Here is a 25,371-nt window from a genome sequence, read left to right as displayed (position 1 = left end):
CGTACTTCGATGGGGGGCGGGCGCTCTTCTGGTATGAAATTCCCTTTATACATCCATGACGTGGAGCTTAGATCATGAAACAGCCCTTTAGAGTTAAGTTGTGGGGGTCCACCATTTGGCCTTGCAGCAGGTTGACACTCACAACTGTTGTCTCCCAGTTTCCCAGCCTCACAAACATAGTTAAACAAGCCCTTACATGTGCACACACACACACACACACACACACACACACACACACACACACACACACACACACACACACACACACACACACACACATCACCTAATTAAATAATTTTGCCTTTGCAAGTTGCAGAAACAGTCATATCCAAACGTCCTCACGGACACAGAAGAAATGCCATGGCCGCAGGGAACCTGTGGTGTGACACGGCTGCACTCTAATGGGCTCAAGCATGAGTGAGTAATAGGTGCCCCAGCATTGTCTGCCCACTGGACTAAAACATCTTGAGATGCGCATTATTTTGAGATGCAAAGTGAATAGGTGAAAATATGATGAAACAGTGTGTGAGTACACGTGTGTGTTTGGGGGCAACTCACCATTGTCACATTCCATATTTGCTTCCCTGTTTGATGTGAGGACAGTTTAGTGGACGTCTGAGAGTTGATTCATCCAAATGTTTAAATTTGAAACTGGCGTCTTGTAAACTAACAGCTCTTTTAAAACTCCTTTAAGCGTGATTTACAAACATCACTGTGAGGCAACTCGGCGATGTCACAAGCAATTAAAGAGCCACCTCATGAACAGAGTGACAAAATCAATAATTCAACACACTGTGGTGGGTGTAACAGCCTTGGAGGACATGAAAGAAAAAAAAAAAAGATCCATAATGAAAAGACATGCTTGGTCCAACTGGTGCATCAGAGAGCATTATAAGACCAACATCCTCGTCTTGTTAGGCGGCTGAGACAGCATATAGCGTGATAGAAGTTGGGTTTGTGACATCATAGAGTGTAAGCTGCCTCTCTGGGGGACTGCTGTCTGCTTGCAGCGGGCTCATGCTGTTGTGGAGTTGTTGCTTTATATGAGTGAACATTATAAATAGTGAGGAGGATGTCAGCTCCATTCAAGGAAGTCCCACACAAAGTGTCATAGAGCTCTGGTGAGAGGAGCAATGATTTTCAGTAATAAGTGGAGCACGTGTGTGTGTGTGTGTGTGTGTGTGTGTGTGTGTGTGTGTGTGCCTGAGAACATGTTTGATCTCAGGACATGCTCTGATAGGATTTATATTTGTGTGCGTTCACTACTTCCCCCGCTTGTGTTTGTGCATATCGGTGACATTTTGTCAATACGTGCCTTTGAATGATCCAAATTTTGTGTCCATCTGATTCTGTCTTGATATGTGTGTGTTGGTGTGTGCTGTGTGTCACTGAGTGTGTGAGGCAAGTGGCATGGTGATGATAGCGTTTATCACCCTGAGCATGTAGCCATGTCAAACTCTGTCAGGCTAGTTTACCCTGGCTGAGGATGAAACATCCCTGTATTTCTCTCTCTCTCTATCTCTGTGTGTGTGTCTTTTTTTCAGATGGTGTGTGTTTTTTTTTCATGACCAGTTTTTTTTTTTTTTGCTTTTCCTCTTATTTCAAATGCTTATCACACAGACTGACAGAAGAGAGAGAGGGTGGGGGGTGAGTTGATATTCATCTTTGAGAAAAATACCTTAGAGGGAGGGAGAGAGAGAGAGAGAGTGGGTGTTGGGAAGAAGGAGGGGAGAGAGTGGGAGGGTGCAGAGAGAGAGAGAGAGAGAGAGAGAGAGAGAGAGAGCTGATTAGATTGGAGAAAGCCAAGGAGGTATACTATTGAGCAAGGGGAGAGACGGAGAGGAGTGAGGCAGAGAGAGAGAGGGGAGGGTGACTAAGTGAATGCAGTTTGCCATTGCATGTCGCTGAATCACAGCGAAGTCCACTGGCAGGCGGATGGACTGGACCTGAATCAACAAATGGATAAACTGAATGTACTCTGCATATGAGGAGAGAACAAGGGAGGACGAGGAGTCTGCCTTCATAGCCTTTTATCTCTGCATCAGATGCTGCTGAGAGGAATCCACAGGGAGGGAAAGGAAAATAACGGACAACTCATTTCTCTCTAACACCCTTGGAGGAGCTGTGAGCCAAAAAAGAGTCGGCTGTGGGACTCAGCGGGATTGAATATATGCTCAGTAAGTATTTGTACAGGCTGCAAATGCCAGTGTTTGTGTAGATTAATGCCTCTGGCTTGTGCTGATGCCTTCATCATGAAGACAGAGAAAAGAGAGGGAATTAGAGAGGAATGCAAATACAGTTGTGCTGCAATGTCTCTTCTATTGTTTGCAGCTTGAACTAAAAATTAAACAACTACCCCAGACTTCACATTTGTGTCTTTTCCTCCTCAGTGCTGGTGTGTGTATGTGAGTGTGTCTCAGCTGATAATAGCAGCCCCATTGGTATTCAGCGGAGGGAGCTCCAGGATCTCGCTGCGCCTTTCCCCAGGATGGGATCACAGAGCAGGGATTGTGCTAGCCTGTGGAGAACCCGCTAAAATGGGTGAGTGTCCGTCCATCTCTCCCTCCTTCTTCCCTCTCTCCCTCTTCTCTCATTTTCTTTCCCCCCTCCTGCCTCCTTTACTTCAGTCTGCAGTTATGTTCTGAGCATTTTCTCCTCTGATGGGTTTTCCCTCGGTGTCCTCGTGTCTCTGCTCGTACCTCACTCGCTCAGCCTGTCCAACCTTCATCTTCATCACCCTCCTCCTCATCCAGGTTTAAACAGACCTTTCTGGTTCAGTAGAACTGGATGAAATTTGAATGGCTCATTTCAATTGTTGCTTCCCCCCCACTGCCCCTATCTCCCCCGCCTCCTTGGCACTGTCACCCCTCCTGCCTCCTCCTCTCCTCCATCCTTCTCCATCTCTCACTCTTTCCTTTTCTCTTGCCCTCTTCTTGCTCTTCTCTTCATTCTGTTTGAATTCAGACACATTGGAGATGTCAGAGTCTCTTTCCTGACACAGGCAGTGAGTGTGTGTGTGTGTGTGTGCGTGCGTGCGTGCGCATGTGTGTGCCTGTGCACACTTGTGTGTGTGTGAGAAAGGATTTCTTTGTCAATCATTGTATTTCATGCACTTGTGAGACAATGCAGAGAGGGCAGAGGTGTGTGTTCAGCCTCAGAGTGTGTGACTGGTTGAACAGAGGGTTATGAGGTATAGATCAATGTGTGTATTTGCTGCAGGCATGACAGTTGTGACACAAGTACATACAGACACAGACAGACAGACACACACACACACACACACCTCATTATGCACTCCTTGCTGCTATACCTTCTGTGCACCACTTCACACCCACACACATGTATTCACACCTGTGACACAGTAACATGCTAATGGCGATACACTGAACACCAGCTAAGCAGTGAACCAATACACACCGATGCTCTCCTTCTAAATGCTCCTATGAGGATATGGGTGTCACTGGCGGGTCACATCTGTCCACATGCACAGCAGTATTGATCGGCGCTGATACACTGAACATCCGCTAATGTTTCATTTTAAATGGACCATTGCTTCGCTCGACTCTGGGAAAAGGCAAGAGTCACTGAACCTACTTGAGGATTTCATTTAGCTCTGTATAAGAGACAATATTATCACTGTGAGGCAACTTGAAAAGGAATTAATATTTTTCTGACTTCACTCTGAATGAAAACAGCATTCATCAGTTGGATCTGAGCTTTTATTGGAATCTATTACTTTTATACATTCAACAGGTGCAAACTGTTGCGTAGTAACAGAGAGAAAGCAACCTGTGGGGAAGCTAAGATTTGACTTCCTGATGCTGTTTTTAGATTAAAGTGTTCTAGCTGACGAAAGGCTAATTGAATAAAAACAACACTTTCTAGGCAACCAAATCCGTCTGTGCACCGGCCAGCGTTAGTTTCACCATCTGTCATCTGCAAGCAGGTTCAATGTCTTATGGTTTATTTTTAAATTTCAGAACAAATCTGCTTAACGAATCACTTCAGAGGTTGTATTATTTGAGTTGTATTTTTTTACTAAAACTTCAGCTTTATTACAGCAACTTTTAATGCTAAAATATCAAACTGAATCAAGCCATGACCCTTGTGAAGTGTCCTGTAGTGAAGAGCAAGCTGGTGAGTACAAGACAGTACTGCAGTATAGACGTGTATATCACATGAAATCATTTAGTTGGTATAATATTAACAAAACAAAATAAAAATGCTCATCACAGTATCTCAGAGCCACAAGTGATTTGTTGGTTTATTTCTTTTGTCCACCCAACAGATCAAAACTTACTAAAAGAAAAAAGAAAAAAAGCAACAATAAATTCTTGATTTGTTATTCTTGAAACAACAAATGACATTTTTGCTTGAAGAAATATTGACAATTTCTTTTATATTGATTGACAAATTGATCATCTGTTGCATATCTAGTATATGTGGTATATTGCAGTGCTTTTGACCAGAAAGGACAGAAGTAAAGACTAGTTTAGTATAGTAGTATAGAAGAGTACAACGAGTGACTAGTAGCCCCTCCTGTTAATTTGAGCCAAAGGGAAGCCTGTCTATACTAGAGCCGGTATTAATTTGAACTGGCGTGTAATAAGCTTATATTAATTAATTTATTCAGTTTAATCCTAAAACAAATTAGAATTAACTTTGGAAACTTAATTGATTGTGCATCACTTGAGTGACAATAACGTTACTGTAAGACAGTTCCATTTTACAAAGTTAGAAAACTGGCTTACCATTTATCCATGTTTCAACTAGGGTGCCAAATCCAAAATGCCTCCTGCCATTATTTCCCAGATGGTTCAGTGTACATGGCTCAAAATTTTTCTCCTTTTTTTTTCATTAGCAAAGAGGAAAACATTAATTTGAAGGCATCAGGGAATAGAGTGTTGCAGTCACACCCCGGTGCTGGAGTTCTGTCTAGAAATTCTGTCTAGAGAATCTTGACTTTCAAATCCTCATGAATCAAGTTTGAGTCTATATAGTCTAGTGAAGTGTAAGCTATGTGTCTGCAGTCCTTCACCTGCCTCAGGCTCATTCACCCCTCAGAGGTCTTCGTTATTCTTCTTTTTGGATGCGAGGGCCTCGAGATGGACAGCTAACTTGAAATTGAAGAAAAATATAGGAGGAATGATCGGATGAAACCGTAGAGGTGTAAATATAAAAGTGGATAGAGGGAACTGAGGAGAGATGTGACAGGGTGGAGTGTTTGAAGATGAGCTTGTTGTAAGAGAGTGAAAGGATCAAATCATTGAGAGAGTGGACAGGAGGATGGAGCAAACAAGCAGCAAAGTCAGAGAGGAAGAGTGACAAGGACAGAATAGACAGCAGTCCGACAGACTTGGGGGGGGGGGGGTGCGACAGGGAGGAGAATGACGTACGTGATAAGGCAGAGTGACACAAATGTCACCATGCTAACCTTTCATGCACTCTCTCTCTTCTTTACTTTGCCTCTCATCAAGATCTGAAGTCCTGGTAACTCAATGGACAGCAACATACACCCGCCAGCGACGATCTCTCTGCACCTAACCACCCTCTCCAGCCATCACCTGGAAGCATCCCAGTGAGGCCTGAACCTGCAGAGCTGAAGGTGGACTGGGAGACCAGACGTCGTGAAGAGAAGCTGTGGCTGACGAAGCTTAGAGGAGTGCATTTACAATAAACCAATCAGCCTGTTGATCATACCATTTAGCCTGTCAAGCTATATCAGAACTGAAATAGGCTGCAGTGATGCTTGAGCAATGGCATGAAGCTTTTGGACATGTCCGGATTTATCAACCGGATATCCTATCGAGATTACGACATTTTTGTGCACACCTCAAGGCAGCTCCACTCTTCCAGATTGGCTTGTGGGCAAAAGCGAATAATTGAAAATCCCCCCTTGAGACGCTCTCTGTACTGATTCGTTGCGGTGGGAGGAGGGCTTATTTTTACAAGGAACAATTTTGAAAAATCTCTCTCCCACATTTTTTCTATCCCTTTTTCTTTTTGCACCATATTCTCACACATTGCGGAGAAATACATTATGAAGCAGCACCATTCTCCTTCATCCTCCCTCAGTGACGGAGAGAGAGGAGGGACAGACTGTCCAGAATAGATAACGAGCAAGGAGACTGGCACTGAGGTGGAGAGAGAGAGGGTGAAAAAAAAACAGCAGAAAAGAGGGGAACAGGTAGAGAAGGAAGAGGGCAAAGAATAAGAAAAGGAAGAAGGGTAGACAAGAAAAGAGATTTAACAAGGCTTGTTCAAATCCTCTGGGAGACTTCAAGTCTCTTTCTAATTTGTCTGTGCTGTGTTGGAGGCTAGTTAGCGCAATGGGCCAGGGAGGGGGTCAGGATTTATGCCAGAGGGGGTACTAGAACAGGAGAGTAGGGTTATGTCCCCTCCTGAACCTGCCTGGTCTGGATCTTAGCGTTTGGGAGGACGACAGATTGGAAGATGGCTTGGTAGACAGGGACCTATAGTGAATGACAGACTGGTTCTGAGGCTGGGAAGACAGACAGATAGAAAGACAGACTGTCACCAAGACAAGTGCATAGCCCGTTCCAAGCGTCAGGCACAGAGCCAAGCACACAGTAGACTGTGTGTGATTCATTGTCATTCTATGCAGTGTGAGGAGGAAAAGTGAAAGAAAGCATAGACGGAAAGAAAGGAAGAGGAGCTTCTGGAGAAGCATCCAATTCAGTCAGTACTGTGACCAGTCTATGCACTAATAGAACAGGTGGGGAGGGAGGGAGCTGCTACTAGAGGGGGAATACAGGTTGAGGAGAGAGAGGGGGAAGATAGAGAAACAGAGGGAGAGAGCAGGTGTCTGGAATCCTCCCTGTCATCTGCTTGTCATTTACTCTTTTATGTTCTTTCATCATCTGGCGAGGTGATTGGTTTTAGGATGCCGGTGTTCCTCTACTAGAGGTGGACAGGCAAGAAGCAGGAAAAAAAAAGGAAAACGTGGCGCCCTATTTTGACTGACTTCTTTTCACTCCCTCCGTCAAGACGGGATCAACCCCTCATCCTCTTTGAACACAGAATTGAACCTCTCATCTCATTTTTCATGCCTTGTTCTAAAAGGATTATACGCTCCATCAGAATATAAACAGTGGAATCCTCTAGATTTCATCTATATATCCTCCTCCCCCGATGACACAGTGTGAACCCCTCTGACTCCCCCTGAGGCAGACCCCCACTCTCTGCCCCCCTGCTCCCCTCCTTGACTGAAGAGCTCAAACCCTGGGATGTCAATGCTTGCGTCGATTCAATACCACTACTACGAGATGTCACAGAGCTTCTGATACAGTCTGATTCATTCTGTAAGTACCACTCTCTCTCTCTCTCTCTCTCATGCTCTGTCTTTTTTTCACTGTATTCACATGTTCAAAGCATGTCATTATGTTCAGCTCATGTATGCTGAAATATAAAACGTGCCTGTCTTTCTGCAGTGTTGGTTTTATGGTATCTTCACAGTGGATTTGCTTTCCTGTGCTTCCTCTGCTCCAGGCAATTTTTGTGTGTGTGTGTGTGTGTGTGTTCATGTGTGTGTGTGTGCGCGCGTGCGCGCGTGCGTGCGCGCAGACATGTGTGCGAGCATGCGTGTGTGTGCGTGTGTGCCTGCCAAAGAAGGAGATTTTGATCTTACAGCCAAGCTTACAACAGCATCAGGATAGTGTCAGAGAGAGGCGAAGGAGGGGCCTTTCTGTCTGTGTGTGTGTGTGTGTTTGTGCACGCCTACATATTGGTCCTGAGGTTAATTTGAACTAATTAGTGGTGAGTATTTTTGCTTCTCAGAGCAGTTTTTTGGTTCTTTGTCAGTGTACTTGCATTCATTAGGGCGAGATGGAAAGGGGATGGGGGGCTGAAACTGAAAAGGGTGAACCAGCTAATGAGAATGACTGATTCCCTGACTGGTTCTTTGTTGCCTCCATTTCAACTCTAATGCCCTGAGCATTACACCCTGGCTGCATATTATTTCAGCCTCCTTTCATCTCCGTATGTGTTGCTTCGAATGAAATCCTATACTAAGACCCAGCCTCTGCAATGTCCTGCATATTACTTAGCTCATCCATCTCCACAGACACATCCACATCTTTATACACTGGCACAGACGCCAGGCCCTGCACCGGGAGATGCTCAATCAAGATAGTCCCTTCAAACAGACCAATGAACTGTGAATAACGCCATTACACAAACTCCCGGCTCAGAGCATTACACAGACCACAAGATCAGGAGGGTGGGAAAAAAAGGGATGGCTAAAAAGCGCGAGAGAGAGCGAGAGAGAGAGAGAGAGAGAGAGAGAGGGAGAGAGAGAGGGAGAATGAGAAACATTCTGTAGAAAGAAGAACAAGAGCAGAGGGGAATATACGAGGAGGCACAGGAAATGTGTGACAGAAAGCAACAATGAGGAGGACACATGGAGGAGGGAGGGTGAGAATCAGAGAGGGGAAAGGGAGCAAGTGAGTCCAGAGGGGCCACAAAGCAAGAAAAGACCTTTGCTCCATGGAAGTAGTCTGATAGGCTTAGCAAGGCCCTGCTTTGTTCACGCTGTTGGTCAGCCCCTCCGAATTAAGATTACTAAATAATACGATTACTGCAGCTGCACACTGATAACACACTGCTGCTATCCCCTTTGTCAGTGTCAGAGACCCCTGAGAAGAGAGGAGGAGTGGCGTATGATGGCATCAAAGGCATGACTGTGCTGATTACATTAGACTGTCACCACAGCTTCTGTTTCTTCTGCTTCTTCCGCTCAACATGGCTTCTCTGTTTGGAGATGAATGGAAAGAGCTGGTGTCACTTCCCTTTAGACAAGTAGCCAAAGAGTAACTTTGTGTGTGTTTTGCTCCTCCATTGATGGCCGTTCAATAATGACTCATAATCCTGAGATCCTGGGATCTCTTTAAAAAAAAACAACCCTGTTTGATGAAAACACAATCTGCACTGTGTGAATGTGCGTGCTGCTGTAATTTCAGCCTGTTTTGAAAGGGTGGAGGTCAGAAATCTCAACAGGGGTTGCGAGATCATATCGGGGGTCACCAAATAGATGAAAAAAGGTGAAAACAAAATAAACAGGAACTCTGTTTTTACTTTCTACCGCCTGTAACTGACATAATTTGTCTTGGCACGGATTTAAGTGAGTCAAACTGTGCTGGCACTTGAAAACTATGAAAACTAGTATGATAAAAACTTTCCTAAACTAAGGCTTATTAAAGACTATATGACTATACTCTAAAAAAAATTAACAGGCCCAGATACCTTTTTAGTGACAGAACGTATTTCTATGTTCTGTTGGACATCAACAGCGATAGTGCAGCGATTTAAACAAATTAAAAAATTAAAGCCATCTATTTATCTTTTTTGTGTGCACAAAAAAGATAAGAAAAAAAAGGATATGCAGGGAGTGCCAAGCTGATTGGAGGTCATGGCTAAAAAATATTAATGTCACTCCTTAAAAAATAACATCAAGCTAAAAAAAGTTTGTTTTTAAAAAAAAAAACTCAAAACCAAATAGTGAATCTTGGCGAAAACCTCTCACTGATACAGTAATCAAAGTATCAAATGAGTGCTTCGGCACTTACTGAAGAATGGCCCAAGGAGGTTCATGTTTGTGTGACTGCAGGTTTGTATACATAAAACTGGGCCCCTATGGTGAGAAGTCTCCCCCTTATCTCAGTGGTTTACACCGCATCTACTGCGTGGGCTATTTGTTTCATGTTTCCACGCTTGACAGCTTTGACACAGATTCCTGCCAAGTTGACCTTGCAGTTTAAAGTGTAATAAAAGCTGAATTCCCAAGCCATGTTGCACATTGATGCATGTTCTTCTTGCAGCTGATAAATGGTCTTCCACGCCTCTGGAGTGGAGAAAAACAAGCAAGCAACAGAAACTGCTGTCTAGTCGTGTTCAGCGGAAGTAAAGCACAACCATCTGAAACCCACTGCTCCCAGAGTGGTCAGATAATATCAGAGTTGGGCAGCACTACTTTGAGATATGAAGTGTCTCTACTCCCCCGTCAGCATGAACCACCATTTGCCCACAGAGCTAAATATGAACTTGAAGCAGGAAACGGAAAATGCACATTAAGCATGTGATGGCATAGTATGAAATAAGTCACAACAACGCAGAAGAGAATTATGAAACACGGGCTTAAAACAGCCCTAAACCACTGGGAGCCAGCAACCCTTCATTTCAGTTCTTGTTTCTGAGCAAGTAGTCATCTAGTGGAGTGTATTTCCTTCACTGACATCAAATGAACTTTGACCCTCAGGCAAACCCAGCTGGAACCCAGTCGCAGAATAACTGCATGACTCATCCTGTAGAACCTGTACAGCTTCAGTCAGAAAGCATCAATGTTTGGAAAACACACACTCGGCACAACCAGTGCAGACATGCAGAAACAGAAAGACAATATGGAGATGATGTCCTAAATGATCAGTTAAATTTCTGTGTCATTCAGTTTTTTAAAATCTTTTTAAGTGCTCTTCACCGCACCACTATTGGAACAGCAAACTTTTCATTGGCCTCTAAATTGAAGCAGAAATCCGTGTGATTCATAATCTTTCGTGTTGAGTTTGCAGAGCTGCAATTGCTTCTATTCACACCAGTCAGGTCCTTTTAGATCCCATCATCCCTCAGGGTTAGATTTTCTAATCAATAGCTCAGATTTTCATTTCCGCCTTTGATTGTGCTATACAGCATCAGATAAGTCTATCTACTTGCATTATTGTTTAGACACATTTTCATTGTGTTTTCTGCATGAATCATTTTACACTTGTGTGGTAGGAACAGCTGTTCTTTCTTCAAAGGTGGTTGGCAGATGTTTTCTTAAACTCTGCTGTCATGAAAGCAAGAGATGCAGTCCGGACAGACTGTTCAACAGCAAATCAATCATTTTCTTACCCCCATGATACTTCTTGTACGGTGGCAAACCTCTGGAGTGTCTCAAAAGCAAGCTGGGCTAAATTGGGATATGAGTTCTCATCTACTACTGAGGAGCTCTTCAGTCCCCCCCCCCCCCCCCTTTGCCGCCGCCGTTGCCACCACCACCCCCCTTCAATCCTTTGCAGCTTGACCACCAGCGCGAGGCACTGCAGCCTGCACTAAAGCTTTGCTCCTCATTGCCTAATGGAGCACAAAAAACGACCCTGTTTGCTTAGTTGTTTGTCCACTCCTGCTTGCTTCAGGCTAGCAGGCCTCGGGGAAAAAGACTGAGTGAGTGTATGAGTGTGTGAGAGCAGGGTGACAAGAAGTGGACATTAGGACACACACGCCCTTTCCATAATGTGCTCCCGGCTGAGCTGTTTGGCTGGCCATAAAGTGAATGCTGCTAATGGCCTCTCAGTTAATGGAGTCATTAAGATTGAATTGTAAGGAGATAAAAGCAATGTGCATAATGTGTGTGAACCAGATGGAAGTGTGATCGTTTGTGTTTGGATACTGTTACTGTAACCACTTTATGTATTTCTACTTATTTAGTGATACTCCCTGGACATCAGTAAAGGGCATTAGCATTAGTAGAAAAGGTCAGTTTCTATCTGTGTGACCGTAGCAGGGTCTGAGGCTCAGGTGATCAGTCCTGACCCGGCTGGCCCCGATCAGCCAGCTGGTGCAACCCCACAGCTTTAATGCTTCACCACTCACTTGCCGCTGCCTCGTGTGAGTGACAGAGGCTGATAAACTTCATTTGAGGTCATTTAAGGACCAGTTCCAGAGAGAATATGTCAAGGCAGGCAAAAGGCATTCTGGGTAGCATTGCGTGTTGTTTTCATGGTGGCATGACTACTCAAGTCTGTGTCAATTTCTTGATTCTTACCAGAGGGTTTGCTTATGTCACTGTGCTCATCGTGTTTTAGGCTTCAGCTGCAGTTGGTGCAGCTCGCTTCATTCACTTGTTTTAATGCCTTTATTGTACCACAGGGAACGTTCGTTTGCAGGCAGGGTTAACATCGAATCAGCGCTAACATTAAAACAGAATATACAACTCTTCCTAATTAGGGGTCAATAGCTAGATTAGCTGCTCGCTGCAAATCCTCCAACTGATTTACAGACTTTGGCAAATACTAACTTTATTGCAAATTGCAGAAGTGTTTTACTTCACCATTTCCAAAAAAAACGTACTGACAAATCTCAGCCGTGTCATGGGTAATAACTATATTTATCTGTCAAACATGTCAGACCAGGTATCAGGAGATCAGAAAATACATTTCAGAGTGAGCGAGTGCACCTTTTAATCTAATCACTTATTAAGAAGGCAAAGCCTGTAGCTGGAAAATTGAGTCTCAGCAGGGGATGTCACCCCGCAATCACTTATCAAACCTGTCTGCAGACCCCTGGGGAGGTCATGCTGCAAAGTAAGAAAAAGCTGTTTGATTTCACTGTTAGAGACAGGATAGAGGGGGCACATTACAGGAGTGACTGTTGAGGTTCTGTTATCTTTGTTGACATTACAGTATAAACAGTCGGAAATGTGTTTAGCGCTGCCTACTGGACTTATCTTTGTATCTGTTTAGGGAGCCTCTCTGTAAAGATGTTTGGAACAAGTATATTTACTCATTTTGATAGTGATTTATTGGGGTTTTTTTTTGTATTCTTTTCATTTTCTGCCCAGGGACTCTGCTGCTCACCCACTATGAAGTTATTACACTTCCACATGTTAAAAGAAAAATCTGGTCAAAGGTCACTCGGGTGCGATGCTGCTTTGATACTGTGAATCTGTTTTACAGTGACAAGTCTCACTGCAGCTCCTGATGAATGGCATTTCACCTGTAACAAGAGCACGGGCTTGTGATTCCTTCTATGAGAAGTTCCACACAATCCGTTCTCAAAGCAGTTCCTAGCAAACAGTATCAACCATCTCTGTTTACATACATAGAGAAAGATTTTCTAGTTTGTAAATAGCAAAGAATGAAAAGATTCCTTCTCAATTTTTCAGTGAGACACAAAATGTATTAATAGTCTCTATTCACAAGTATAAATGCATGTAAACACATTAGGACGCATTCAACTGAGAGAAAACATATTACAAGGTTGGTGCTTGTGGACCACAGGGAATAGCAGACAGAGAGAGGTTGATCCAAGCACTTAAATAAAGTCAAAGAAAGGAAGAACATGTTTAAAAGCCTGTATCAAGACAAGGCAAAAAAACAACCAAACAAACAACAACTGTAATAATATGGTCATATCCAAGGGAACTCAAATTTCCAGTAACAAGGAATTATTTATACAATTCCTGATCAAAAGTCATAGTTTGACTTGTGGACGCTTTGCAATCTGTACAAGTGCCACACCTTCTACTGTCAGATGCTTGGTTAGAATGAGGAACAACAACAAAAAGTTTTAGAGAAGAAAAAAATAGAAGAAACCTTCGGAAGAGTCCTAGAGGAGGAATCTTCTCCACCGGAATGGACAGACGCGCTGCAAGAAAAGAGCAAATCAACGATGCCACTATATGCACAACATGTGATGGGCAAAGACTCTGCCACATATAAAATATATGACATTGAGCATCTTCAATATGCAGCAAAATGAATTCCTCTCCACCAAGGAGACCAAATATATGCAAAACCCCTCAGGTTCCTCATCTGTGATCCAAGTGGCCCAATAAAAACCATGTAAATTCATATATAAATATTAGAAAACACTCTAAGAAGACAAAACATCCAGTACATACAGAAGAAATGGTGAACAGTGTACGAATGATGCACACTAGAATAAAAAGCTGAATTGGATAGAATTCTTTAAACTGGAGTCATTCATTAGTTTTGGAGTCTTGGAAGGTAGAGAAAACTGTGAAATATCCCCCCAAAACAACTTTATCTCCTAAGCATATCTTTAATCAAATCACATACGTTTATGCTGCTCAACATGATGTCCTTTGATAGCTAATATTCTTTCACAACCGTTCACTGATCCTCCCCTGCAACTGTCTGGAGGCTCGCCTTTAAAACCTCTGATTTAAAGCATCTAGTCAGTAGATCCAGAATCTCTCCCTTTGATCCAGTTTATGGACATGACCACCACCTCCTTATCAAACATTTCATATCATCTCTATACAAGAAAGCATCCCTGATCATCTGGCCATTGAGTAACTTTTATTATCAATCCAATGGCATTAAGTTCCAGAATGCTCTCAAGTAATTAGAGTTTGTTCTGATGGAAAAGACCCGCACAGATACAGGTTAAATGGTGAATTACATAGTAATTCAATGACATTTTAATGTGGAATTCATTGTCGTGATGAGAGGTACATGTCTTGGCTGGTGTCTCCTTCTTTTCAGGAGGAACACATCGAAGGACACCTTTGTCCCTGAGCATCTGTAACATCTCCGTTACTAATATCCCCAAATTTGCTTTGATAAAGATGTGTCCAGGTTCACAAGTGTGTCCCAAAAGTGGATCATCTCACCTGTATTTATGTATGGCTGGAGGCTCCCACCTTATATCACGACTGACAGGTTTTTATTGCAGTAGTGATATTGACAATAAAAAATACAAGACACCTGCATCAATGTTTATGTCGTTGTAGATTGGTGATAAAAATCTCCCACCTAGAGAATTCAATCCCATATATAAATATCAACATTGGCATTAAGTCAAGTTTATTTGGGAAATTATAATCTGTTTAGATGTTAGGACACACATGCCTTTCATTTAAAATCCTTAAATATTGAATTCACTTGAAGAGACACTTCTTTATTGTCTTTTCAGTGAGTCCCCTCGACAGCCCACTTATTTTTACATTAAATGGAAGTGATGCCAGAACGTATTCTGAGGCCAGATGTCATTGCTGCTCGCCTGTTTTGCCCCGTCTCTCTTGTTTTTTCCACAATAGTGGTATTTTGGGACCGTGAGTCAAAAGCCTGTAATCATCCACCAATCACAAGTATTAACATGCAAGTCAGTTCCAGCTCAGCTGCCTGAGTCCAAATGGTGACGCAGCAGTTGATTATGGGCTTGTGCCTGATTTAAACAGAACATTTAGTTGACTGAATGCAACATAATGGTCTAAACAGACTCATGCCATGGCAGCTAATTTGAAAACATGAACCAGTTTTGATTAATCAACTAATATGTGTTTTAAATTTCTGATGCTGGTCTGCTCAAGAAAAAAAATGGCAGCATATTTTCAGCTCAATTGTTGGCAGTCATTAAAGCCCCCTGCTTCTGCCCCCTGCTGCAACCCCATATGCAGACATGCTATGACAGAGAATCCTACCAGCATCATTGCATTTTTAGGTATAACTTTCAGATCAAAGGCAAAAATGTCAAGACTGGATAGGTTACAAACAGAAGCAGGCGAAAACAACCTTTGTTTAAGTTGAAGTCAGAGGTTCACGATAGCAGCTGTGAGCAAAGAAGGAAATCGAGATAACGTTGTTAAGTGAGAAAGTCTGCGCTGGGAGGAAGTCGGGGTGGTGGATGAGTCAACAGAAAAACAGACCCCCGCTGCAGGAGACTGCTACTTGTTTCCTGTACTGTGAGCCAAGACTGTGTTTTCATAAACATGATTTTCCCATAAATTTAACAAAAGTGCTTATTTCAACTCACACCACAATCTTTCCTCAACCTAATGTTTTGTGGTGAAACCCAAACTGACCTTTATCATCGGTATTAACTCATCATAAAAACAGCAGTGATTTGAAACACAGCTACTTCAGAAGCAGCAGTTTCTCTCAGCAAGGAAGAGCGCAAGGCAAACATGCTGAAAATGTCAGAACAAAGACGGGCTGGAGGACTAGTTGAGTTGAGTACAATAGAACGTGCAAGATGTGCACTTAAGGAAGTTGTTGCCCTTTTTCTGTGTCTTCAAAAATGCAATTTCCAAGAAATGGTAAATGTAGCCAAGGTTGTCATGGACATTAAACATCATCAGGCTGACGGATGAATTGCAGGTTGTGGTGAAGTCTGCAATGATCATCCCAAACTAATGTAAAAATCACATCAGCTTTTGGTCCCGGAAGCCCAAGCCAACTCTAACTTCTGGGTTGGCCTACAAAGTTACGTCACCGCTGCTATCCTCTATGAAACCGAATCAGTTTTTTTGTACGAGGGTGCAAACATGTTTATTTCTGCTGCATAGTTGACCATTCTAACATGGGAACTGTAGTATATGGGCATTGACTCACATTTGGAGCATTCATCAAGTAGCCACTTGAAGAACTGCAGTTTTATTTAACTTTAGTGTTGCTTTTGCTTTTTAGCTGCAGAGGTTGCTGATTGTTTAATGCCTCTTGAGATCCATTCTGTTGCTCAGGAATCAGACTGAACCTAATTGTATCTGAAACTGTGACTTTTTAGTTTCGCCATGTCAAAAACATATTTGCCAAGTTAAGATTACCTGCTCTGTGGGTGTATCAACTGCATTTGGGGAAAAAAGACAAGTGTTGAATGCATTACGTCGCCTGAGTGTGTAGTGATAATAAATATGCTTGCATATACATTATGAATGCTGTGTAAGTGTTCTTGCGTCTGTGTCAAGGGGAGTGATCTGTCAACGCTTTACTGTACTGTCTGAGTGTGCGTTTGATTCCTTTGAATTCCATGTAATTTCCACTATAACTCATCATAGGGGAGGCTTTTTCATCTGTGCATTCTGCCGATGTCATGGTTTATGCTGGTGTATGGTAGATCCCTGTATATGTGTATTTCACACAGGTTGAACTATGTATTGCTACCTCTCAGCAGACTGCTCATGAGGCAGCCTTTGATCCAAAGTAAAGCAGACTGAGAGCGCACACACTCCACTGATCCTCACTACCGATCCCAGCCTATTAGCACCTGCAGTCAGGCTCCGCTCTGTTGTTTGCAGGTCAGTGGTAGGAAATAATTTAAGGAAGTCAGCAGGAGAACTGGGAGCACAGCATATTGCTTGTCTTACCTAAAAGCTGCAGCATTCATGCTGTTAAGCATGGGGTATTAGTAGGCAAATTGGGGATTAGGACTAGATTGTAGGTATTAAAAACCAGGTGCTATATTGACTTTTACTCCACTTTATTGTGTTTAAACCAACAGTAACTGATTTACTGGCCAGTTACAACCAGTAGAAATGAACTATAAACACTGTCATTTATTTACTATTAAGGTGGAATGACACACAGTTACATGTTTAAACACAGAGCGTATACAAAGCAACATTAAGATGAATTTGGGTTATTGAGCCACCCGTTGAAGTCCAATACGTCCTCTCAATCCTGCTCTGGTTTGGTCTCCAGGGGGTAATATTTGTCTCTGAAGCAGCTAAGTGCTCCATTGTGGTTGCAAATGTAAAATGAGATTAATTTTTGTGAAGATCTGATTTGAAGATTATTATTTGGGCAATTGGTCGGATGTTTAACTGATCTGATTAATGATTCATCATTCATAATGGCTGTTTTTTTTCACAGAGCTGCTGGTATGCAGGTGTATTTTTGTACTTTGTCAGGGAAGAAGCTGTCTGCTGCATCAGTTTAAAAAGGGAACTGCAGAATCGGGTAAAGATCATGAAGTTTTACGCGGCCCTTTTTTACATTTGTCATTTCATCCATTGCTAATATGACAATTTGATGATAGCACAAACCTGAATGTACCCCTCTTGGGTATCAGCTGATGCATGTAAACAATAATGAATCAAAGAAAATAACCAGCACATCAAGGTACTGTGGTGGCCGGAGGTGGCCGTCCTGTAATTGGAGGGCAACTGGTTCCATCCCATCTCCTCCAGAAATAGATAGTAAACTTGTAATTGCTCTTGATGAGCTGATGGGCACCTTGCATGACAGCCCCCACCATCAGCGTGTGAGAGTGCGTGTCTGCACATTGGCTTGAGGTAACAAAGTGCCTTAGTCCTGTTATGGTATTAATAAAGAGAACACATTCACAAATTTAGAATATGACAGAGTTACATTAAATTCAAAAGGAGTGAATAAAACATTTCAGTCATAGTTTCCTGGTATTCAACATTCGCCCACAGAGCTAGTCTGAGGAAGTCGTGTGTGTCCATCCATCAACCCTGGAGTTTGCTGGAAGGTTTTTATTGATCACAGCTTTAGTTGCAAGGTTAAGACTGATCTGAATAATACATCAGAAAATAATGCAGCCATTTTAAAATGAAACCCAAAAATGTACTGATAAAGTGTATTTTGCCATTAAGTTCTCACAATAGACAACTTGAGCTCACAAAGATGTTTTTGCATGACTTTGTGGGCAGTTACGCCTTTTTATCCCCCCCTGCAGCTGTTGTTAGCCATCAGTCACTGTTAGCATCAAGCTAAATATATGTTGCTGGCTCCCTCTGCATTCTTGAGTCATGAAGAAGTTATACAGGAGGGGAGAACATCTTGGTGGGCTCAAGACACCTTGGTGTGTGTACATAAATGGCAAAATTCACTTTTTAGATGTAGTATTGCTTCAAGACTGACAACACCATCAGACTTTAGCCCACGCTGAAAACCATCACTTGAAGCTCACACAATCTCACCTCCTGATGTCACACTTTTCTGCTTTCACCATCTCATCCCAGTGGAACCTATTGATTGGCTTGCAGTTGGCCAGTGGCTCTGGCTGGTGATGTCCTGGCTAGGATAATAACAACAACCTCTCATAAAGGGGTAACCTGCCTTATCGCTCGGTGGATTTACATACGGGGGCAGTCATCGTGCCCAGGCTATCTGTGACTGATGGTGTGTGTCTGCGCCGTACTTGTAGCCTTTGTTTTCATTTGGCAATCAGGCCTGTCAGGCCCCGCTGCTGCAGCGATCAATGCGCCGTTTGGAAGATTGCAATGTGTTTGATTGTCTTCGTGTTTGTGCAGTTCAACTAGATGTATTTCTGTGGGCCATCGTCCTCACACCCACTGAATCCATCTCACTGGGTGTTGCTGTGAAGAAAATCCAGGGCTCCTCTCTCAGGAGCCCCCACTATTACAATTACACCCTGATATACTCTCCCACAGAGGCTTAGATATTAAAATAATGTTGTACAATATTGTATTTTAAAAGAAAACATAAATTCAGAAATATGGTAATAAAGTACTTGTGTACAACTGCATTCTCCAAGGCTCTTCCAGTGAGGGGATGTGAGAGGGAGAGCGGGTGGATGTGGGGGAGAGGAGATAGGAAGCGATAGCTCAGCAGAAAGTTGTAAAGTCCTTTGGTGACTAGCTAATCTGCCAGGCTTAGGGCAGCTAGTTTTCTCTGTGCTCCCATGGAGGAAGAGGGAAGCTTTGGCGGGGCTCACCATTCAAGCCGCCAGGGCAACAGCCACATGGGGAAACCCAAACACATCGATTAGCCGTCAGGGGGTGGCATACGGATAGCGAAAGATGGACTAACTCTCTTCCAATCCTCTCCTCTGACCACCTCCGCCAGCTAGACCAGTGTTTTCTCACTGGAATCTATGAGTATGGTGGAGAGGAGATTGGGGATGAAAGCAAAACAGTCAGGAATGAGGAGGAGGACAAATGAGGAAAGTGTGGTGCGCGAGAACAATCGACAAACAGAAAGACAGGAATCAAACAAGCAGGCGAGCCCAGAACAGTCATGTTTTGTTTCACTCAGATCACAAGCCAAAAACTGGAAGTGTGCAACTGTGTGTGTCTGCTTGTGTGTGTGTCATGAGTGTGTGAGCGCGGCAGCTGCTGTGTTGCCGTGTTTATGTGTGTGTGACTACAGCTTTACGGTAAATAAAGCTCTAGTCCTGGCAGGGAGACAGGTGCGGCAGGCTGGGCCAAAGGAAAGCTACAGTAAGTCAGGACGAGATAGAAAGAGAGAGAGGAAGAAGGAGCGACTCTCTTGAAAGAGCCAAGCGGACAGTCTTTTGAAGTGGCCCACATTGGCATATCATGAATAAACATGAGGCTGAAGGTGTTTGCCTCATTAGAGATCAAGAGGCCATGTTGATTTACTGCACCAAAAATCCCTGCAAGTTCATCCAGTAGTATTTATTATCTTAGCCCTCATGTTCATCTAATCATGCATGTACTGATGTGAAAGAATGGAAGCACTAATTAAACTGAAGTGCGCCACGTAGACATTAAAATATCTAAGAACATCCACTTTGCTGTATGATCTATTCATGGCTGAGTTCCTCCAAAATATCTCCCAATCATGTTGTCATGCATACTAATTTTTCACATTTATCAAAACAAAAAAAAAAACCCTACCTGATTTCAGGTATTCACTGTAATTTCATTTTTTCCAGTTTCCCAATTTTCATCTGCTATAAACAAAGTTATGTTAATGTCTGTTACTGCTGATAATGATGCCACAAATTGCACAATTTTCTCGGCACCTCAATGACAAATCATAACTCATTTTCATCTCATGACACCTCCAGGCACTTGGAATATTAACCCAGTCTTCCCCGCCTCAAGGCTGAGAATATGAACCAACACCTTATAAGCTCATGCAACCATTCCTATATGTGGCAGTGGTGTGATTAGAAACGCTGCCTGGTGAAGTGCTAATACACTCGCTTGTGTTTGATAGCCTCCAGCGCGGCAAGCTGCTGGTTGTGAATAACCCTCTGCATAACTAACAGTAGTTTTCAGGGTCGTTCCATCAGTGTTTTAGGGCTGTGCACTTTACTAACTGACAGCACAGGGTTCATCTGAAAGCATTAGAGGAATCAGTAAGAGCCCTTAAGTCGTTTCGAGGCGGATTGGGGTGGAGATTAAGCAACGTTGGTTAAAGGAAGACGGGAGGGGAAATGCTTTTTTGGGTCTTACAGGCATCTGACACCTCCTTCATAATAGTCAGCTAATCCTTTTTTATACGGCGTGTGTCTGTCTGTCTTCCTTTCCAAACACATTGGCAACATCTAAACCTACAGACATGCAAGCAAGCACAAATTTACACACACACACACACACACACACACACACACACACACACACACACACACACACACACATACATGCATACACATCTCAAAGGCATTCATAAACACTCATCTTAGTTGGGTAAACTGATGAATGGAGAGAACTGTTAGTAATTCATTGAAATATCTCATCATGTGACTTGATATCAAATATTGTGCATCCATGAAGAAGAACCTGGCCCTGAATTATGAGTTGCAGCTTGCTAAGGTGCTAAAGGAATCAGTGCTGCTATTTCTGGCAGAAGCTTCTTATACCCCAAATTGACTCATTATAATTAATAATGACAGATGTCCCTTCATGTTTGTTTTGCACGATTGAAACAGTTTCCAATTTCTGTCTATGCAAACACTAAGTACTCCTTGAACTCATTAAAAATAAATTGATATGTGACATTTGATATCCATTGCTGAATCTCTTTAATGACACTGATGTGGCAGACTCAGTTTAGGAAGTTAGGCTACAGGAGAGGAAGAAGTCATTTTGTCCCTCTCATCATTATCTTCCTCATCACACACTCTGATTGCACAGACCAATTAAAATGGATCAATCTTCCATTCGGTTTGTGCCACCGGATTGTTGTGTCATTTACAGAGCATTATGGCTGCCCGTGCTCACTCCTTGTTTTTTGTTCCATTCTCTCAGGGGCTGTCGAAAGTAATAAGTGTGTTTCTTGATGTGCGATAATGCGGTCCTCTCTGTTCCTTTTGGGTCTGTATTGAAATCTCGATCCTGTCCCTCCGCAGTGGCTATCTCCCTCTGTATCTGAAGGACTGATGATATCTCCCTCCCCTGTGAATTTTCTCCTCTCCAGCTGAATTAACAATTCTTCCACTAATGCTCTTTTTCTCAACTTCTAATATTTCCTCTCTGGTTTCCCGATCTTTCTCTCTTATCTCTCGTTCACCGCTACATTTTCATTTCGCTGTCCTCTCCCTCTTCCTTTTGCCTCTCTGTGACGTTCTTATTTGTTCACCTCAAACACTCTAGTCTGTCTCCCTGTGGTCTGTATTCTAAAGTCATTTGCATGTCTCTGGCCAGGGAGCATCAGAGTGTAACCTGTTAAATTGGAATGTTATGGCGAGGCAACACACATGCACGAGGAACTGTTGAGTTAATGGACAATTTACCTCACCTCATTGTTATGGCCTTTACATTCATTAAGCCCCCTCTCCTCCACATCGCCTTCTCTATCTCCCTCTCCTTCTCTACAATCTTTCTATCCCTGCTTGTCATCATCATGAAAGCCTAGCGGCATTGTTGTTCCTCTTCTTCTTCATTGTGTCCTGCCTACTCTATGTTTTCTGTGGCCTTTGGTTTTACTCTTTACCCCCCTCCTGGCTTCAGCAGTCCAGCCTGATTCCTCCAGCGGGGCCAGAGTAAATGGTAAAATAATGGTAACAGCCAGCCATAAATCAACCCAATTGAAAAACATCACCATTAGACTCTCTTTCCCTCCCTCATCTGCTCTTTTCTGTGCCCTTCACCTTTGTTCCAGGAGGGAAATGCAGGGAGGGAGAGCTAACTATTAGTAGGTGTTGTGAGGGAAAACAGAGGCTTCCAGAGAAGGTGAAGGATAATGAAAAATATATACGAGTGTGTGTGTGTGTATTCATTTCTTCCTTCACGAGTGTTCGGTTTCGCTGTGTGAAATCTTGTCTTTAAGCTGGTGTATGGCGATGCCATGTGCAGTGTCCTGACCCGAAGCTTAGAGGAGGAGGCTCATGAGGAGGAAGAATGTCCTTGTGTCAGCACATCCGCAATCTGTTTGTATGTGTGTGCGTGTGTGTGTGTGTGTGTCTCACAGGCTTAAGGGAGGGGAAAGAAAAATGCATTTCAGTGAGACAGCTCGAAAATGGCAAAAAGAAAGGAGTGATGGTGAGAGATAGGCACAGGCGGAGTGGATGATGGTATGAGGAAATTTGCAACAATGGGTGGTGAGTGAAGCGAGGCGTTAAATGTGAGATGACACAGACATACATACTGTAGACACACAATCTAATTCAGACAAATGTGTAGATACACACACACACATCTGTGTACGCACACATTTAGTTACAGCAGCTGATTGCAGGCAGCAATGTGTTGTTCAGGCTTTATTGGACAAATAAAGGCAGACGCCAAGCAGGGGCCTGTCTGGGTTTGGTTGCTGTGGTGATGCTTGCAGTGGTTGCAGTACTCAGTATTCAATAAACGTAGCTCTACTACAATGCAAAAATACTCAACAAAGTCCTGCAATTTCAGTTTTGGTTCACCCAAATTACATATTTTCCTCCCTGATGGTATCACTTTGTCGCAAAGATTGCTGCCTCGACCCCAATACAATAGAGGAGAGTGGATTTTTGCTTGTGGTGCAAACACCAATAGAATATTACTTTTGAGAAATTCAGCATCATAATGTTCTTCCAGAAATGTCCACAGACTTCAATAGAGGATTTCAGACCAGACAGTTCTATTAAAGGAGGAAGTATCCACCCTGGATGCTCCCTGAAAACGAAGAACTTGCAAGGGCTTTTTTCTGTTCGCTCTCACACCAACGCTGAAGAGTCATCGGTTAGCATACTGTTGTCATTTCATTGTTTGATAAAACGATGTGTGACATTTTCAAAGGACAATGCAGACAACAGTTGTGTACACAGTTTGTCAGTCCATGGGCTAAATTATCATTCTTTCAATCTCAGCTTCGCCTGAACTTTTCTAAAACTATAATATGGTAAAAAACAAACAGACAAAAAAAAACCCACGTAAATCTCCCAATCGGGATACTTTGTTTTCCCTCTATTGGCCAACATGCACGCTGCCATCGACAGTGTGGAGCATTCTTGGAAGACATGTTTGATGTGTTCCTGTTGATGATGCAGCTCAAGGATGCAGGAGGTGATGACCACACCCTACCATGTCTTTGGCTCTGTGGGTCGACGCCACTCAGCCCCAAACCCATATGAAGCTGCTTAGCCTCACGACTACAGATGTACATCTATGCAGTAGCTTCAATAACGACTCAGAGATCTCTATATATATGCAGCTGTTCATATATTTTCTGTGATTAACTTTTTTCATCTATGCACCACTATGCAGCCCTTCAGGCATATAAATAAAACAAACCACAAAGAACTGTGTTAAAAAACAAGCAGAAAGTGTGTAAATATGATAAAGATGAATACCTGTGTACCAGAGTCAATACAAGGCAGCTGCATAAAGTTATGAGTGTTTTTTCCCCTTTGATGGAAGCCATTAAAATAGATAAATCAAAACAATGCATATCCATGATCATGTAGTAAGAAATGATCAATATACAGGCAATGAAGCGAGTAATGTCTGTGGAAAAATAGAGTCAATGTAAACAGCAGGAAATCTGGTATCCTGTTTAAAGTGGAAAACTTCATGCAACACCAACAGTGCCGGTGTAGCAGGTAAAAAGATCCGCTCCACTGAAGTGATGCGGATGCGCTGTGTATGTATTTGAGAAACAAAATGTGCCAGCATGGACCTGAATGTGTCCTTAATTATTTCATGTGTGCAGGATAAATGGAGATATGAAAATAAATGCAAGGATATTATCGCTAAAGTTCCACCTACCTTAGACCTCATTATATTTGTAGATTATACAGCACAAATTTCATGTGACTAAGTAGATGTCAGGTTGGCTGCTGCTCTCAGCACAGGAGAACTGGAGGAATGAACCAAAAATAATAACCTCTTTATTTATTTTTAAAGCTGGCTATCAAAAGCATAGTGAAGAGTACAGGTGTAGCCTAAATGTTAATAAAGGTGCATATATGTGCACTTTAAATATAATAAAACTAACAGTCCATTTGTTCTTTTACCTAATTTGACTAATTTGTTCATTTAGTCGAACTGCTCAATTTTAATACATCAATAAATGTCCATTTGCATAATTTTACAATTTTATTTTGGCAGTTTGGGGAAGCAGGAAGTAGCTGCTTCAAGATGGAAGCACTGAGCCCTGAACGACTCACCTTTGGTAGTTCATGCATACTTTGGAGTGACACAACAATCATTATTATGTGTTTGAACTTGGTGGTTGGTTCATATATAAGACCAGTCACATAATTCATGATTCCTATTCTGCTCAGAAACACTGACCCCAAAACTGTTCTTAAAAAAGTACTTCCAAGAACTATGATCATTTTTTGTCCTGGCACTGTGTGCACCAACAAGACGGTTAGTTCTATTAGTCTGGCATTTCTTAGAATGATGAGTAAGTGCCTCTTTTCAGAACTGCTTTTATGAACTGCTCTCATTAAAATGTATATTTCTACAAAGATTTAAACACAGTCTATCTGTATGGATAAATTTAGAGTTTTTGAGAACAAGAACAAAAGCTTTTTTTTCAGAATTTCAGTAAGGAATCTTTAACTGTATATGCATAATTGTCATCAGCAAATACAAAAAGGAGAAGTAGGGCACAATCTTCTATTAAGTCATCAAGTATTTATGCATTGCGCCAAAAACTCCAGCTTTTGGGTGAAACACACATAATATGACACATC

At 42.6% G+C, this 25,371-nt stretch overlaps 1 protein-coding gene and 1 long non-coding RNA gene across 3 annotated transcripts in view; both read left to right on the top strand.

The window, feature by feature from the left end:
- The first annotated feature begins 1,372 nt into the window (after positions 1-1,372).
- On the top strand, positions 1,373-6,705 carry LOC147253117 (uncharacterized). Its single transcript, XR_015118406.1, has 3 exons — positions 1,373-2,177; positions 2,391-2,541; positions 5,478-6,705. It is a non-coding gene; the product is annotated as an uncharacterized LOC147253117 (long non-coding RNA).
- A 37-nt stretch (positions 6,706-6,742) lies between these two features.
- Positions 6,743-25,371, top strand: part of grik5 (glutamate receptor, ionotropic, kainate 5) — an 88,507-nt gene continuing 69,878 nt past the window's right edge. For both annotated transcript variants that reach the window (XM_086218140.1, XM_086218139.1), the window contains exon 1: positions 6,743-7,322. The gene's annotated coding sequence lies outside the window, so the exon portion shown is untranslated. The remainder of the gene's footprint in view (positions 7,323-25,371) is intronic.

This window comes from Aulostomus chinensis, chromosome 11, assembly GCF_037954235.1.
Source record: "Aulostomus chinensis isolate RoL2024-O1b breed Wild chromosome 11, RoL_Achi_v1.0, whole genome shotgun sequence".
Lineage (NCBI taxonomy): Eukaryota > Metazoa > Chordata > Actinopteri > Syngnathiformes > Aulostomidae > Aulostomus > Aulostomus chinensis.
This window is presented reverse-complemented; position numbering and strand designations above follow the sequence as displayed.